At 38.8% G+C, this 14,451-nt stretch overlaps 1 protein-coding gene across 2 annotated transcripts in view; it reads left to right on the top strand.

Moving 5' to 3' along the window:
* The window catches only part of IL20RB (interleukin 20 receptor subunit beta), a 38,312-nt gene that overhangs the window by 1,803 nt on the left and 22,058 nt on the right, over positions 1–14,451 (top strand). The gene's annotated exons all lie outside the window — the stretch shown is intronic.

Raw genomic sequence — 14,451 nt, 5'->3', positions numbered from 1 at the left:
AAAACAAGCCCCCACTAAGCCAGAGGGAGAAGATGAGGAGGCCAAATGAGAAGGGGAAGGCGCAGCAATTTTTTCCAAATTCTTTTTCCTTCACTGAGGTATAGTTGACATTTAACATTGTATTACTTCCAGATACACACCATAATGATTTGGTATTTGTATTTATTGTAGAATGATGACCATAATAAATCTGGTTAACATCCATCATCATACATAGTTATGTAACCGAACCAATGCGAGTTGGCTCCTTGATGAGTCAGAAACTGCAAGTTAATTTGTTGCACAAGGAAAACTTCTATTTACAACAAATAAGGAGATCATGGCAAATGGCTTCCAAAGTGGTTACTCCCCCAGGGTGGATGGGTTCCTTTTGTTTAGAGTTAGAATGAATATTTTAGATAGGAAAACCCTGTCACGGTATGTAGAGGGGGACATAACTTTGCACATGTGCTGTAAGGAGACATGCCTAGGCATACATTGTACATTATGTAAATGAGACTTGTGCTTCTCCTTTACCATGAGGTAAAGGTAATTGCTGGTCATTCCACAGGTCACTCCCTGGTCCATCTGCATAGGCCTTAGCCTGAGTTTAGCTCAAGCAGTCTGGGTCATCTGGGATAGTAGGAGGTGGTGTCAGGGCTATCGCCATCCCCTGGGGGTAGGTTTGGGTTTCATTTGCCTGAGTTAAGAGGTAAGCCAGAAAGAAGAGCTTAAGGAAAAATATAGGACAAGGTCTTGGAGTCTAGTTGGTGAGTTACACATTGTTTTTTTCTTGTGATGCAATACAGTGCTATTTAAATACCTTAAAATCTGCAAGCAGTATTAATAACTATAGTTACCATGCTGTACATTACATCCCCAGGACTTACCTATTTCACTTAAAACTGGAAATTTGTACCTTTTGACTCCCTTCACCCATTTTTAAATTTGGCATTTTCTTCAATGAGGCAGTCCAGTCTTTTAAGCCTTTCCTGAAAACTCCTGTTTCAAACAGAGCTGGAAATGAGTGTGGTCTTCTGCCACCTATAAACCTATACAGAAAAACAAAAAACAAAAAAAAACAGTAATGGAAACCACAAGGATGTTCCAATCAGAGAGATCTGTGTGAGTTTTGACTTCATCACTTGCTAGCTCAGTGACTGTATCATACAACTTCATTTTCCTCATCAGTGAAATGGTTAAAAAAAAAATAGCCATCTATTGGGAGATTGGGAGGTGTTTTAATTAAATGAGATGATGCAAACGAAAGCACTCCAAAGATGTCCATGTGTGCCACCCCCAGGTTAATTATTATTATCTGTGGGTTACGTAAACAGATGGTGTTCTCAGCAAATAATTGCTTTAGTTGAGGTTGCCTTCATACAATTTTGACCATTTCCTCTGGATGGTGTAGGTGATTGCAAAGAATTCTGCAAATTCTAAATGAACTTCTATTACTCTAGATCCCTGGACAGGTGGGTAGAAATTCTTGCTCACCTTTATAGAATTCATTTGCCTTGCGCTGTCCCTTCCAAATAATAGTGTGTGATTCAGGAAACTGATCACTACTACTACTACTACCACCACCATCACCACCACTCCTCCTACTACTACTGCCACTACTACTACTACCAACAACATTAATAGCAATAGCAGCAACAACAATCACAGTGGCTGTTTCTGAGCTCACACAGTGCTCTAGTTTAGCAAAAGGACTTCTCAAAATCCTGCAAAGTAGGTGGTATTACACCCACTTTACATACCATGAAACAGACTCAGAGAGGTTCAGTAATTTGCCTAAGTATTTACATATAGTAAGTCGGAGAATTGGGATTTGACTCTGGTTTGGCTAGTTCCAGAGCCTGTGCCCTCTGTATCTCTCTCGAAAAGAAGCTGAGACACTGAAGCAGGAAGGGGAAAGGGAGGACAGACAAAGTCTGGGGAATAAAGATGCTGCTACCTTTTCTGAGCATTTGCTATAAAGGCTGTTGGAGGGTAGAAGTGGCAGAAAGGAACCCAAGTGAGGGGAGTTGGCAGTAGACTCAGTGGTAGGAAGCCAGCATTGGCATCATTCTAAAGGAGGAGATACAAGGATTTCTGTCTGGAAAATTTGCCCAAGGGCTTTGTGGTGGGCAGCCTTACTTAGTAGCAAAAACATCCTATATCAAATAGGAGATTAGGAAAAAGGAAGTAAAGCTGAGGCTAATTTCATTAAGGGAGCCAACACCTAATTCACTTACTTAATTTTCATTCAATGACATTTCTCTTACCTTCTATGTGCTAGGTTCTGGGCTAGGTGCTGATTATAGAAGAATAAATTAGAATCCCTTGTCTTCAGGGAACATAAGAGCCTGCTGGGAAATACATTTAAGTCTTTGGCATTAGGGAATTGACCATTATAGTTTCAACTATTCTTTGGCAATAAGAGGTAAGATCTGCATTAGTGGTACTCAGTCTCAAATGCACATTGCAATCACCTGGGGAGCTTTTAAAACTATAAATGCCTGGGTTTCAAGAGCCAGAGATTCTGACTTAATTAATCTAGGGTGCTTTCTGGGCATTGGAATTTTTCCTAATTCCATATCTGGGGCTCCTTAGAGAAGTGGTTTATTCCAGGACTGGGCAGAGAAAATGAAATACAAGTCTGGAGCATTTGTAGTGAGTAAGAAAGTACTCAAAAAAGGATGGAGCCCTAAGTGAAATGAGTATCCTGGATTAAATCCTAAATTGAAAATATCTTCTCCATTCTGTTGGTTGTATTTTGGTTTTGTTGACTGTTTCCTCTGCTGTGCAAAAGCTTTTATATTGATGAAGTACCAATAGTTCATTTTTGCCCTTGCTTCCCTTGCCTTTGGCTATGTTTCTAGGAAGAAGTTGCTGCAGCTGAGGTTAAGAGGTTGGTGCCTGTGTTCTCCTCAAGGATTTTTTTTTTAAAGATTCTTATATTTATTCATGGGCAGAGAGAGATCACAAGTAGGCAGAGAAGCAGGCGGGGGGTGGGGGAAAGCAGGCTCCTACCCCCCGAGAAGAGAGCCCTATGCGGGACTTGATCCCAGGACCCTGAGATCCTGACCTGAGCTGAAGGCAGAGGCCCAACCCACTGAGCGACCCAGGCGTCCCTCTCCTCAAGGATTTTGTTTTTTTATTTTTTAAATTGTATTTTATTTTTTTTTAAAGATTTTATTTACTTATTTGACAGAGAGAGATCACAGTAGACAGAGAGGCAGGCAGAGAGAGAGAGAGGGAAGCAGGCTCCCTGCTAAGCAGAGAGCCTGATGCGGGACTCAATCCCAGGACCCTGAGATCATGACCTGAACTGAAGGCAGCGGCTTAACCCACTGAGGCACCCAGGTGCACCTCCTCAAGGATTTTGATGGATTCCTGTTCTCACATTGAAGATTTTCAACCATTTTGAGTCAATTTTTGTGTGTGGTTTAAGGAAATGGTCCAGTTTCATTCTTCGGCATGTGGCTGTCCAATTTTCCCAACACCATTTGTTGAAGAGACTGTCTTTTTTCCATTAGACATTCTTCCCTGCTTTGTCGAAGATTAGTTGACCATATTGCTGCAGGCCTATTTCTGGGCTCTCTATTCTGTCCCATTGATCTATGTGTCTGTTTTTGTGCCAGTACCATACTGTCTTGATGATGACAGCTTTGTAATCAAGCTTAAAGTCTGGAATTGTGATGCTGCCAACTTTGGTTTTCTTTTTCAGTATTCCTCTTCTATTCAGGATCTTTTCTGGTTCCATACAAATTTTAGGATAATCTGTTCCATTTCTGTGAAAAAAGTCGAAGGTATTTTGATAGGGATTGCATTAAATGTGTAGATTGCTCTAGGTAGCATAGACCTCTTAACAATATTTGTCTTCCAGTCCATGAGCATGGAACATTTTTCCATTTCATTGTGTCCTTCTCAATTTCTTTCATGAGTACTTTATAGTTTTCTGAGTACAGATCCTTTGCCTCTTTAGTTAAGTTTATTCATAGGTATCTTATAGTTTTGGGTGCAGTTGTAAATGGGATCAACTCCTTAATTTCTCTTTCTTCTGTCTTCTTGTTGGTTTATAGAAACGCAACTGATTTCTGTGCATTGATTTTATATCCTGACACTTTACTGAATTACTGTATGAGTTCTAGTAGTTTTGGAGTGGAGTCTTTTGGGTTTTCCACATGCCATCTGCAAAGAGTAAGAGTTTGACTTCTTTTTTGTTAGTTCAGATGCCTTCTATTTTTTTGTTGTTTTGTCTGATTGCTGAGGTTAAGACTTCTAGTACAATATTGAATAGCAGTGGTGATAGTGGACATTCCTGCTATGTTTGACCTTAGGGGAAAGGCTGTCAGCTTTTCCCCCATTGAGAATGATATTAGCTGTGGGTTTTTCATAGATGGCTTTTATGATATTGAGGTATGTACACTATGAAGAGTTTTAATCAAGAAAGGATGCTGTACTTGGACAAATGTTTTTACTGCATCAGTTGAGAGGATCATTTGGTTCTTGTACTTTCTTTTATTTATGTAGTGTATTGCATTGATTGATTTGCAGATGTTGAGCCAACCTTGCAGCCCAGGAATAAATCTCACTTGGTTGTGGTGAATAATCCTCTTAATGTACTGTTGAATCCTATTGACTAGTATCTTGGTGAGAATTTTTATATCCATGTTCATCAGGGATATTGGTGTGTAATTCCCCTTTTTGGTGGGGTCTTTATCTGGTTTTGGGATCAAGGTAATGCTGGCCTCATAAAATGAGTTTGGAAGTTTTCCTTCTATTTCTTTTTTTTGGAACACTTTCAGGAGAATAGCTATTAATTCTTCTTTAAATGTTTGGTAAAATTCCCCTGGGAAGCCATCTGGCCATGGGCTCTTGTTTATTGGAAGATTTTTGATTACTGTTTCAATTTCCTTCCTGGTTATAGTCTCTTCAAGTTTTCTATTTCTTTGTGGTTCAGTTTGGTAGTCTGTATATTTCTAGGAAAGCAACAGTTTCTCCCAGATTGTCTTGTTTGTTGGCATATATTTGCTCATAATATGTTCTTACAATTGTTTATATTTCTTTGGTGTTGGTTGTGATCTCTTTCATTCATTATTTTGTTTATTTGAGGTCTTTTCTTTTTGATAAGTCTGGCCAGGGGTTTATCAATCTTATTAATTCTTTCAAAGAACCAGTTCTTTGTTGTTCTTTTTGTTGTTGTTGTTTTGTTTATTTCTTCTACTGTTATTTTGGTTTCTATTTCAATGATTTCTGCTCTAAATTATTTCTCTTCTGCTGGGGTTAAGCTTTATTTGCCTTTCTTTCCCAGCTCCTTTACGTGTAGCATTAGGTTGTGTATTTGAGACCTTTCTTGTTTCTTGGGAAAGGCTTGTATTGCTATATACTTCCCTTTTAGGACCCTTTTTGCTGCATCCCAAAGATTTTGAAGAGTTGCGTTTTCATTTTCATTTGTTTCCATGAATTTTTTTTCAGTCTTCTTTAATTTCCTGGTTGACCCATTCATTCATTAATAGGATGTTCTTTAACCTCCATGTATTTGCGTTCTTTCCAACTTTCTTCTTGTGATTGAGTTCCAGTTCCAAAGCATCGTGATCCAAAAACACGAGGGAAAAATCCCAGTCTTTTTATACTGGTTGAGACCTGATTTCTGACCCAGGATGTGATCTATTCTGGAGAATGTTTCATGTGCCCTCGAGAAGAATGTGTATTCTGTTGCTTTAGTATGGAATGCTCTGAATATATCTGTGACATCCCATCTGGTCCAGTGTGTCATTCAAAGCCCTAATTTCCTTGTTAATCTTCTGCTTAGGTGATCTGTCCATTTCAGTGAGTGGGATATTAAAGTTCCCTATTGTTATTGTATTATTATCAATATATTTTTTTGATTTTGTTATTAATTGGCTTGTATAATTGGCTGCACACATGTTAGGGGCATAAATATTTATAATTGTTAGATCTTGTTGAATAGACATTTTAACTGTCATCTAGTGTCCTTCCTCATCTCTTATTACAGTCTTTAGTTTAAAATCTAATTTGTCTGATATAAGGATGGCCACCACAGCTTTCTTTTGATGTCCATTACCATGACAAATGATTTTCCACCCCCTCACTTTATTTTTAATTGTTTTTTAAAGATTTTAGACTTAAAGATTTTACTTATTTATTTGACAGAGAGAGAGATCACAAGTGGGCAGAGAGGGAGGCAGAGAGATTGGCGCTGAGCAGAAAGCCTGATGCAGGGCTTGATCCCAGGACCCTGAGATCATGATCTGAGCAAAAGGCAGAGGCTTAACCACTGAGGCACTCAGGCACCCCTCCACTCCCCCACTTTAAATCTGGAGGTGTCTTTGAGTCTAAAACGAGTCTCTGGCAGAGAGCATAGCAATGGGTCTTGCTTTTTTATCCATTCTGATATCCTGTGTCTTTTGATTGGGACATTTTAGCCTGTTTAATTCAGAGTAACTATTGAGAGATATGAATTTAATGCTGTTGTATTGACTGTTTTGCCTGTAAGGTGACTGTTACTGTATATTGTCTCTGTTCCTTTCGGGTTTGTGTTACTTTTCGTCTTTCTCTTTGCCTAGAGGGTTCCTTTCAATATTTATTATAGGGCTGGTCTGGAGATGACAAATTCTTTTTTTTTTTTTAAGATTTTATTTATTTATTTATTTAAAGATTTTATTTATTTATTTGACAGATCACAAGTAGACAAAGAGGCAGGCAGAGAGAGAAGAGGAAGCAGGCTCCCTGCTGAGCAGAGAGCCTGATGGGGGCTCGATCTGAGGACCCTGGGATCATGACCTGAGCCGAAGGCAGAGGCTTAACCCACTGAGCCACCCAGGTGCCCCGATAAATTCTTTTTTTCTATTTGTCCCAGTAGTTTTTTATCTCTCCATTTTGAATGGCATCCTAGCTGAATAAAGCATTCTTGGTTACATACTTTTCTCATTTAGCACCCTGAATATATCATGCCATTTTCTTCTGGCCTTCCAGGTCTCTATGGATAGGTCTGCTGCCAATCTAATGTTTCTACCCTTGTTAGTTACAAGATGCTTTCAGGATTTTCTCTTTGTCTCTAAGATTTGTAAGTTTCACTATTATATGTTGGATATATATATATCCATTTTTATTGATTTTTGAGGGGGATTCTCTGTGCCTCCTAGATTTTGATGCCTGTTTCCTTCCCCAGATTAGGGAAGTTCTCAGGTGTAATTTGCTCCAATATATCTTCTGCCCCCCTCTCTCTTTCCTCTTCTTCTGGGATCCTAATTATTCTAATATTGTTTTGTTTTATGGTATCACTTGTGTCTTGAATTCTCCTCTTGTGATCCAGTAGTTGTTTATCTCTCTTTTTCTCAGCTTCTTTTTTCTCCATTAATTGCTCTTCTATATCACTAATTCTTTCTTCTGCCTCATTTATCCTAGCAGTTAGAGCCTCCATTCTTGATAGCCTCTCACTGATAGCCTTTTTTATTTCAATTTGGTTATATTTTAGTTCTTTAAATTCTCCAGAAAGGGAGTCTCTAGTGTCTTTATGCTTTTTACAAGCCCACCTAGTATCTTTGTAATCATTATTCTGAACTTTGGTTCTGACATCTTACTATTGTCCATAGATTAGGTCCCTGGCAGTCAGTACTGCCTCTTGTTCTCTTTTCTGAAGTGAGTTTTTCTGTCTTGTGTTCTGTCCAGAGAAGAATAGATGGACGAGAGAACAAAACGCTAAAATGGCAACAATGACTCCAGAGAAATATACACTAAACAAATAGAAAGTGACCCAAAACTAGGAGGGGGAAAAAAAAGAACATAATCAGACAGGTGAGCAGAATAGAGCAATACACCTGATTCTGTGTATTTTGGTCTGTTTTTTTAGAAAACTAGATCCCAAAGTTGTAAAGAAAGAAAAACTTACATATGTACAAAAATAAAATGAAATATAATTAAAGGATAGAATATAACTATAAAAATGGAAATTAAAAGACAAGAAAAAAAAGAAAGAAAAACAACAAAAACAATAATAAAGAAAAAAAAGAAGGGATATAAACAGACAGGTGAACGGAACAGAAATACACTATTTCTTGAGTGTATTTTGGTCAGTTAATTAGAGGAAATTATACCCAAAATTGTAAAGAAAGAAACATATATATAAAAATAAAATGAAATACATTGAAAGGATAGAATGTAACTATAAAGATGAAAATTTTTAAAAATGTAACAAAGCAGAAGACCCCCCCCACACAAAAAAAATAGAGAGAGAGAGAGAGAATATGATCAGGTGGGTGACTAGAACAGATCCATATACCAGATTTTGGGTGTATTTTGATCTGTTAGAAGAAACTGCATGCCAGTTATATATATATGTATAGATATAGATATCTATATATCTATCTATCCCAGTATGTGTGTGTATGTGTGTGTATATATATATGTATATACACACAAATTAGATTAAATACAGTGAAGTGGTAGAATGTCAATGCAAAAATGAAAATTAAAAAAGATTTTAAAAAAGAAGTTGATAAAATAAGTTGCTTGAAAAAGGAAGGAAGAAAAATCTAAAAAAAAAGAAGACCATTAAAAAGATTAAACTTGGATGGGACGCCTGGGTGGCTCAGTTGGTTGGACGACTGCCTTCGGCTCAGGTCATGATCCCGGAGTCCCGGGATCGAGTCCCGCATCAGGCTCCCAGCTCCATGGGGAGTCTGCTTCTCCCTCTGACCTTCTCCTAGCTCATGCTCTCTCTCACTGTCTCTCTCTCAAATAAATAAATAAAATCTTAAAAAAAAAAAAAGATTAAACTTGGAGACTAAAGAATCATGGGAAAAAAGTCATGAATTCTATGGGCTGTATTCCCTTAGTGCTGGAATTCTATAGTTCTCTTTGATCAGTAAACTTGGTCTTGACTTGACTGGATGTTCTTGTTGATCTGGGGGAGGGACCTGTTGGATTGATTCTCAGTTGTCTTTGCCAGGGGCTGAGTGACACTGCCCTTGCCAGGGGCCAGACAAAGTAATCTGCTCAGGTTTGCTCTATGCACCTTTTTTTTTTTTTTAAAAGATTTTATTTATTTATTTGACAGAGAGAGATCACAAGTAGGCAGAGAGGCAGGTGGAGGGAGAGAGAGAGAGAGAAGAGGAAGCACACTTCCTGCCAAGCAGAGAGCCCGATGTGGGACTCGATCCCAAGATGAGATCATGACCTGAGCCAAAGGCAGAGGCTTAACCCACTGAGCCACCCAGGCACCCTATATGCACCTTTTGTTCCCTGGAGACTTTTGTGCAGCTTTAGAGGATGAGAATGAAAATGGTGGCCTCTCAGTCTCTGGCCCCAGAGCCGAAACTCGGGGCCCCACTTCTCCTGTGAGCCCTCAGAAAAAAGCAGTCAATCACTCTTGTCTCCCTGGTCTCCAGCTGGACTCTGACCTCACCCAGCTTGTGGCTGGACATTTCTATCTCAGGCACACAACTTGCTTTCGAGTCTCCAAACGCAGCAGATTCCTGTGGCCTGCTTCTACACCCCTACCCCTCCTCCCAAGGGAGGAAAGGGGGTCTTGCCAGTTCTGCCACAGACCAGGGTTTATGGCAACCATGAATTGAGAGCCCACTCCTGGGCTCACTCTTTGCAGCTGACTTCCCCAGTCTGATGCCTGGGAGCTCTGCCACTCAGGCATCCCTGGTCTTCCTGAGACCTAGAGGATCACTCCCTGCTTAGCTGCCTGAGTGATGTCCCTCACCGAAGCAAACTTTTGAAAGTTCCGATTTCATGCTCCACTGGTCTTTCACTTGCTGGTTTCCAGCTGATAGAGGTTCCCTCCCCCTGCTGTCTGGCTTCCCAAATATCACCTCAGATTCACTTCTGTGTACCTCCTACCTTGCAGAAAGTTGTGGCTTTTCTATTTGTAGAGTTGCAGCAATTCTTTTCTTCCATCTCTGGTTGAGTTTGCAGGTGTTCAGAATAATATTATGGCTTTCTCTCTGAATTCCCTTTAACCAGATGAAATTTATGTCTCCTTCTCCTCCACCATCTTGGACTCCTCTCCCTGAGTAGTACTTTTAAAGGTGAGGTCATAAAGACAAAGACTGAAAACAGTTTGGAGGAGACTAAATGCAGGATCCTGAATTGGTTCCTGGGAAAAAGGAAGTTTATTAGGAGAAGAACTGGTCACATTTAAATAAAGACTGAAGCTTCATTAATGATATTGTACTAATGCTAATATCTTAATTTTCATAATTATGTTATGGTTATATACATATGGAAGGCTGAATTAGAGTGTATATAGGAGCTCTCTGTACTATTTTGGCAGCTCTTCTCTCTGTCTGAAATTATTTTTTCTCAGATTTATTTATTTGAGAGAGAGAGAGAGAGAAAGCACTTGAGTGAGTGGGGGAGGGGCAGAGGGAGAGAATTTTTCACGTGGACTACCTGTTTAGGTAGTCTCACTACCCTGAGATCATGACCCTAGCTGAAACCAAGAGTCAGATGCCCAACTGACTGAGTCATCCAGGTGCACCTAATTATTTTAAAACAAAACTTAACAGGACTGCCTGGGTGGCTCAGTCTATTAAGCACTGGACTCTTGATTTTGGCTCAGGTCATGATCTTAGTGTCCTGGGATCAAGCCCTGAGTCAGGCTCCACCCTCAGTGTGGAGTCTGCTTGAGATTCTCCCTCTCCCTCTGCCTCTGCCACTCCCCCTGTGTGTGTGTGCATGCTCTCTCTCTCTCTCTCTCTCTCTCGGCAGGGAGCCTGCTTCCTCCTCTTTCTCTCTCTGCCTGCCTCTCTGCCTACTGGTGATCTCTCTCTGTCAAATAAATAAATTAAATCTTTTAAAAAATAAATAAAAACTGAGAACCTATTCTGGATGCAGTGAGAGAGAGAGAGATGGGAAGACAGAAAAGAAAGTAGGAGAAATTTGAAGCATGAAAGGGACTCAATCAGCCATTGTTGACTTTAAAGATGGAGGATGGGGGCCTTTAGCAGGAATATAGGGGGCCTCTGGTAGCTGGAATGGTAAAGAAACAGATTCTCCCCTGGAGCTTCTAGAAGAAATGCAGTCCTGCCAACTCACAGACCCCTGGAGACCGGTGTCAGACTTCTGACCTATAGACTGTAACATAATAAATATGTGTTGTTTTATAAGATGCTTAATTTGTGGTAATTTGTTACAACAGCAAGAGAACAATTAATAGGCTGCAAGAGAGAGAGAAATCAGCACTGTGAATGAAGCTCTATGCAAAATATGTTGCTTAGGTTTGCCCATGCTGAATCTTAATAGTCATGTCACGGTCACCAGGCTCAAGTCTCTATTGGAAAAATCACCAAAGAGGCTCCACCCAGCAATCTTTCTGAAGATACTTCAGTCAGACTGCTAGAATGAGAACAATACAATGTTCTATAGAAAAAAAAGCATAAATGTTTACAAGGAACCAGAAGATTATATAGAGGGCTCCAACATCTCTCTCCAACTCTGGTGAGAACCCTCATCCAATGTGGCTAAATGTATAATTCTTTGAGATTTTGTACCCTCCTCACTGTGGCTAGTCTCCTTCCTGTTTACACTTCAGGTTTACTCTTCTCTTTCCCCTTGGCTATACATACAGTTAAGCCTTGAATGACACACCGATCCTGGTATAGTAAAAAATCCATTATAACTTTTTTTAGATTAAAAAAAAAAGATTTTTATTTATTTATTTTAGATAAATAAAATAATTATTTTATTTCCTAGTGATCAACTAGGAAAGGTAGGAGCAGAGAGAGAGAGAGAGAGAGAGAGAGAAGCAGACTCCCTGCTGAGCACAGAGCCTGATTCGGCGCTTGATCTCACCAACCTGAGATCATGACCTAAGCAGGAATCAAGAGTCAGATGCTTAACCAATGAGCATCCTCCAGGCACCCTCCCATAGAACTTTCAACTTTTCTAAAACAATTATTAATAGGCTGCTATTGACAGAAGTCTTACCAAATGTTATCATAAACAGCTGATTAACACGTATTTTGTATGCTATATGTATTATATCCTCTATTCTTATAATGAAGTAAGCTAGAAAAGAAAATGTCATTAAGAAAATCATGAGGTGGGGTGCCTGGGTGGCTCAGTTGGTTGAGCGTTTGCCTTCGGCTCGGGTGGTGATCTCGCGGTCCTGGGATCGAGCCCTGCATCGGGTTCCCTGCTCACTGGGGAGCCTGCTTCTCCCTCTCCTTCTGCCTGCCACTCCTCCTGCTTGTGCTCCCTCTCTCTTTCTCTCTGTGTCAAATAAGTAAATAAAATCTTTAAAAAAAAAAAAAAAAAGAAAAGAAAATAATGAGGTAATATGATGAGTGCTGTGAAGTGTGTTAGCCTGAAGATTCACAGACCTGTACCCTGAGGTTAATAATACATTATATGTTAATAAAAAAAAGTTTAAAAAATAATCTTCTCTTTTGGAGAAAAAATCATGAGGTAATAATTACTGTACTGTATTTATCAAAAGAGATCTGTGTATAAGTGGACCTGCATAGTTCAATCCCATGTTCAAGGATCAACTGTATTCTTTATTTTTTCATTTGCACATTTACTCAGGTAGAGTCTTTTAACTGGTTTCTTCAGAGACTTGACTTCAATACATGTTGCTCCTGGCTGATTGATGACACTTCTTGTTAATGAGTATGCTGTGTGGATAAGAGAGTTTTCTTTTCCCCCGTTTAATTGTGTTCAAGTCAGCGTTTTGTAACAGTGGGAGAAGATTTGTTAACCCTTTGAAGGTGGAAAGAGTCCTTTTGCGCTTGAGTTCCCATCTCATAGAGTCATTTCCTATTTTCTATTTAGTGTCCTAGCAGAAAATGAATCTTCCTCATGCAGTGCCATGATACTTTCTAGGTAATTCTATTAAATGTTGCCTGGCATCTGTAGCTCATGGGCATTACTGTCTTTCCATCTCATACCCAATGTACATGTGCTACATAAACATGGGCAAAACAAAGATGAAATTTGGAATACACTATAGGAATAGCCTAAGGATATCAAGGATGCTGCCTTTAGGCCTCAGAAAGAAGCAGCAGTTTTCTTTTTCTTTTTAAAAAAATATTTAATTAATTTATTTAAGAGAGAGAAATTGAGAGAAAACACCTGTTCATGTACTTTTTTGCCATCTTTATGTGCTCTTCAGTGAAATTTCTTTTCATATCTTTCACCCATTTTTTAATTACTATTTGCTTTTATACTATTGAATTTTAAGAGTTCTTTATATGTTCTAGACATGAGTCCTTTGTGAGATACATAGCTTGCAAAGATTTTCTCCCATTTTGTAACCTGTCTTCTCATTCTCCTAATAGGTTCTTTTGCAGAACAAAGGGTTTTAGTTTTGATGATGTTAAATTATAAATTTTTCCTTTTATGAATTTGCTTTTGGTATCAGCTCTTTGCTTAGTCCTGAAGATTTCCTTCCTGCCTGCCTTCCTTCCTTCTTTCCTCCCTCACTCCCTTTCTCTTTCTCTCTCTCTCTTTCTTTCTTAAGATTTTATTTATTTATTTGACAGAGAAAGACACAGCGAGAGAGGGAATACAAGCAGGGGGAGTGGGAGAAGGAGAAGCAGACTCCCTGCCAAGCAGGGAGCCTGAATCGGGCTCAATCCCAGGGCCTGCGCCAAAGGCAGACACTTAATGACTGAGCCACCCAGGCACCCAGCCCAGAAGATTTTCTTAATGTTTTTTGTTAAAAGTTTTAGAGTTTCACATTTACATAAAGTCTATGATCCATTTTGAGTTCATTTTTAAATAAGGTATGAAATTTAGGCTGGGATTTATTATAATTATTATTTGTCTTACAGATGTCCCATTGCTCTAATATTGTTTGTTGAAAAGGCTATCCTTCTACTGAATTACTTTTGTGCCTTTGCCAAAAACTAGTTGAGAATATTTGTGTCGGTTTATTTCTGGGAACTCTATCGTGAGTCATCGATATAAATGTCTATTTTTTTTTTGCCAATACTGTACAGTCTCAATTACTATAAGTCTTAAAATTGGGTAGATTTATTCCTCTCATTTTATTACTTTTCAGAATTGTCTTAGTTACGCTAGTTCCTTTACCTTTTCTTATGTATTTTGGAAAAAAAAACCCTGTCTATATCTACAAGAACCCTTGATGGGTTTTGATAGGAATTACATTAAACCTGTATATCAATTTGGAGGAGTTACCATTTTAATTATGTTGGATTATCCCATCCATCAACACAGTGTGTCTCTCCATTTACTTAGATTTTCTTTGAAATCTTTCACCAACTTTGTGGTGTTTTCTCCATACAAATCCTAGATATGTTTTGCTATGCTTATACCTAAGTATTTCATTCCTTTTTTTAGTGATTTTCAATAGTATTTCTTGCTTTGGTGTATAAGTGTTCATTATTAATATGTAGAAGTACAATTAATTTTTTGTTTATCTTGGATCCTATGAATTTGATGAACTCACTTATTAGTTTTAGGAAGTTTTTGTCTTTTTTTTTGCAG

The sequence above is a fragment of the Neovison vison genome, chromosome 6 (assembly GCF_020171115.1).
Source record: "Neovison vison isolate M4711 chromosome 6, ASM_NN_V1, whole genome shotgun sequence".
NCBI lineage: Eukaryota > Metazoa > Chordata > Mammalia > Carnivora > Mustelidae > Neogale > Neogale vison.
The sequence above is the reverse complement of the archived record's forward strand: the minus strand, read 5'-3'. Positions and strand labels throughout refer to the sequence as shown.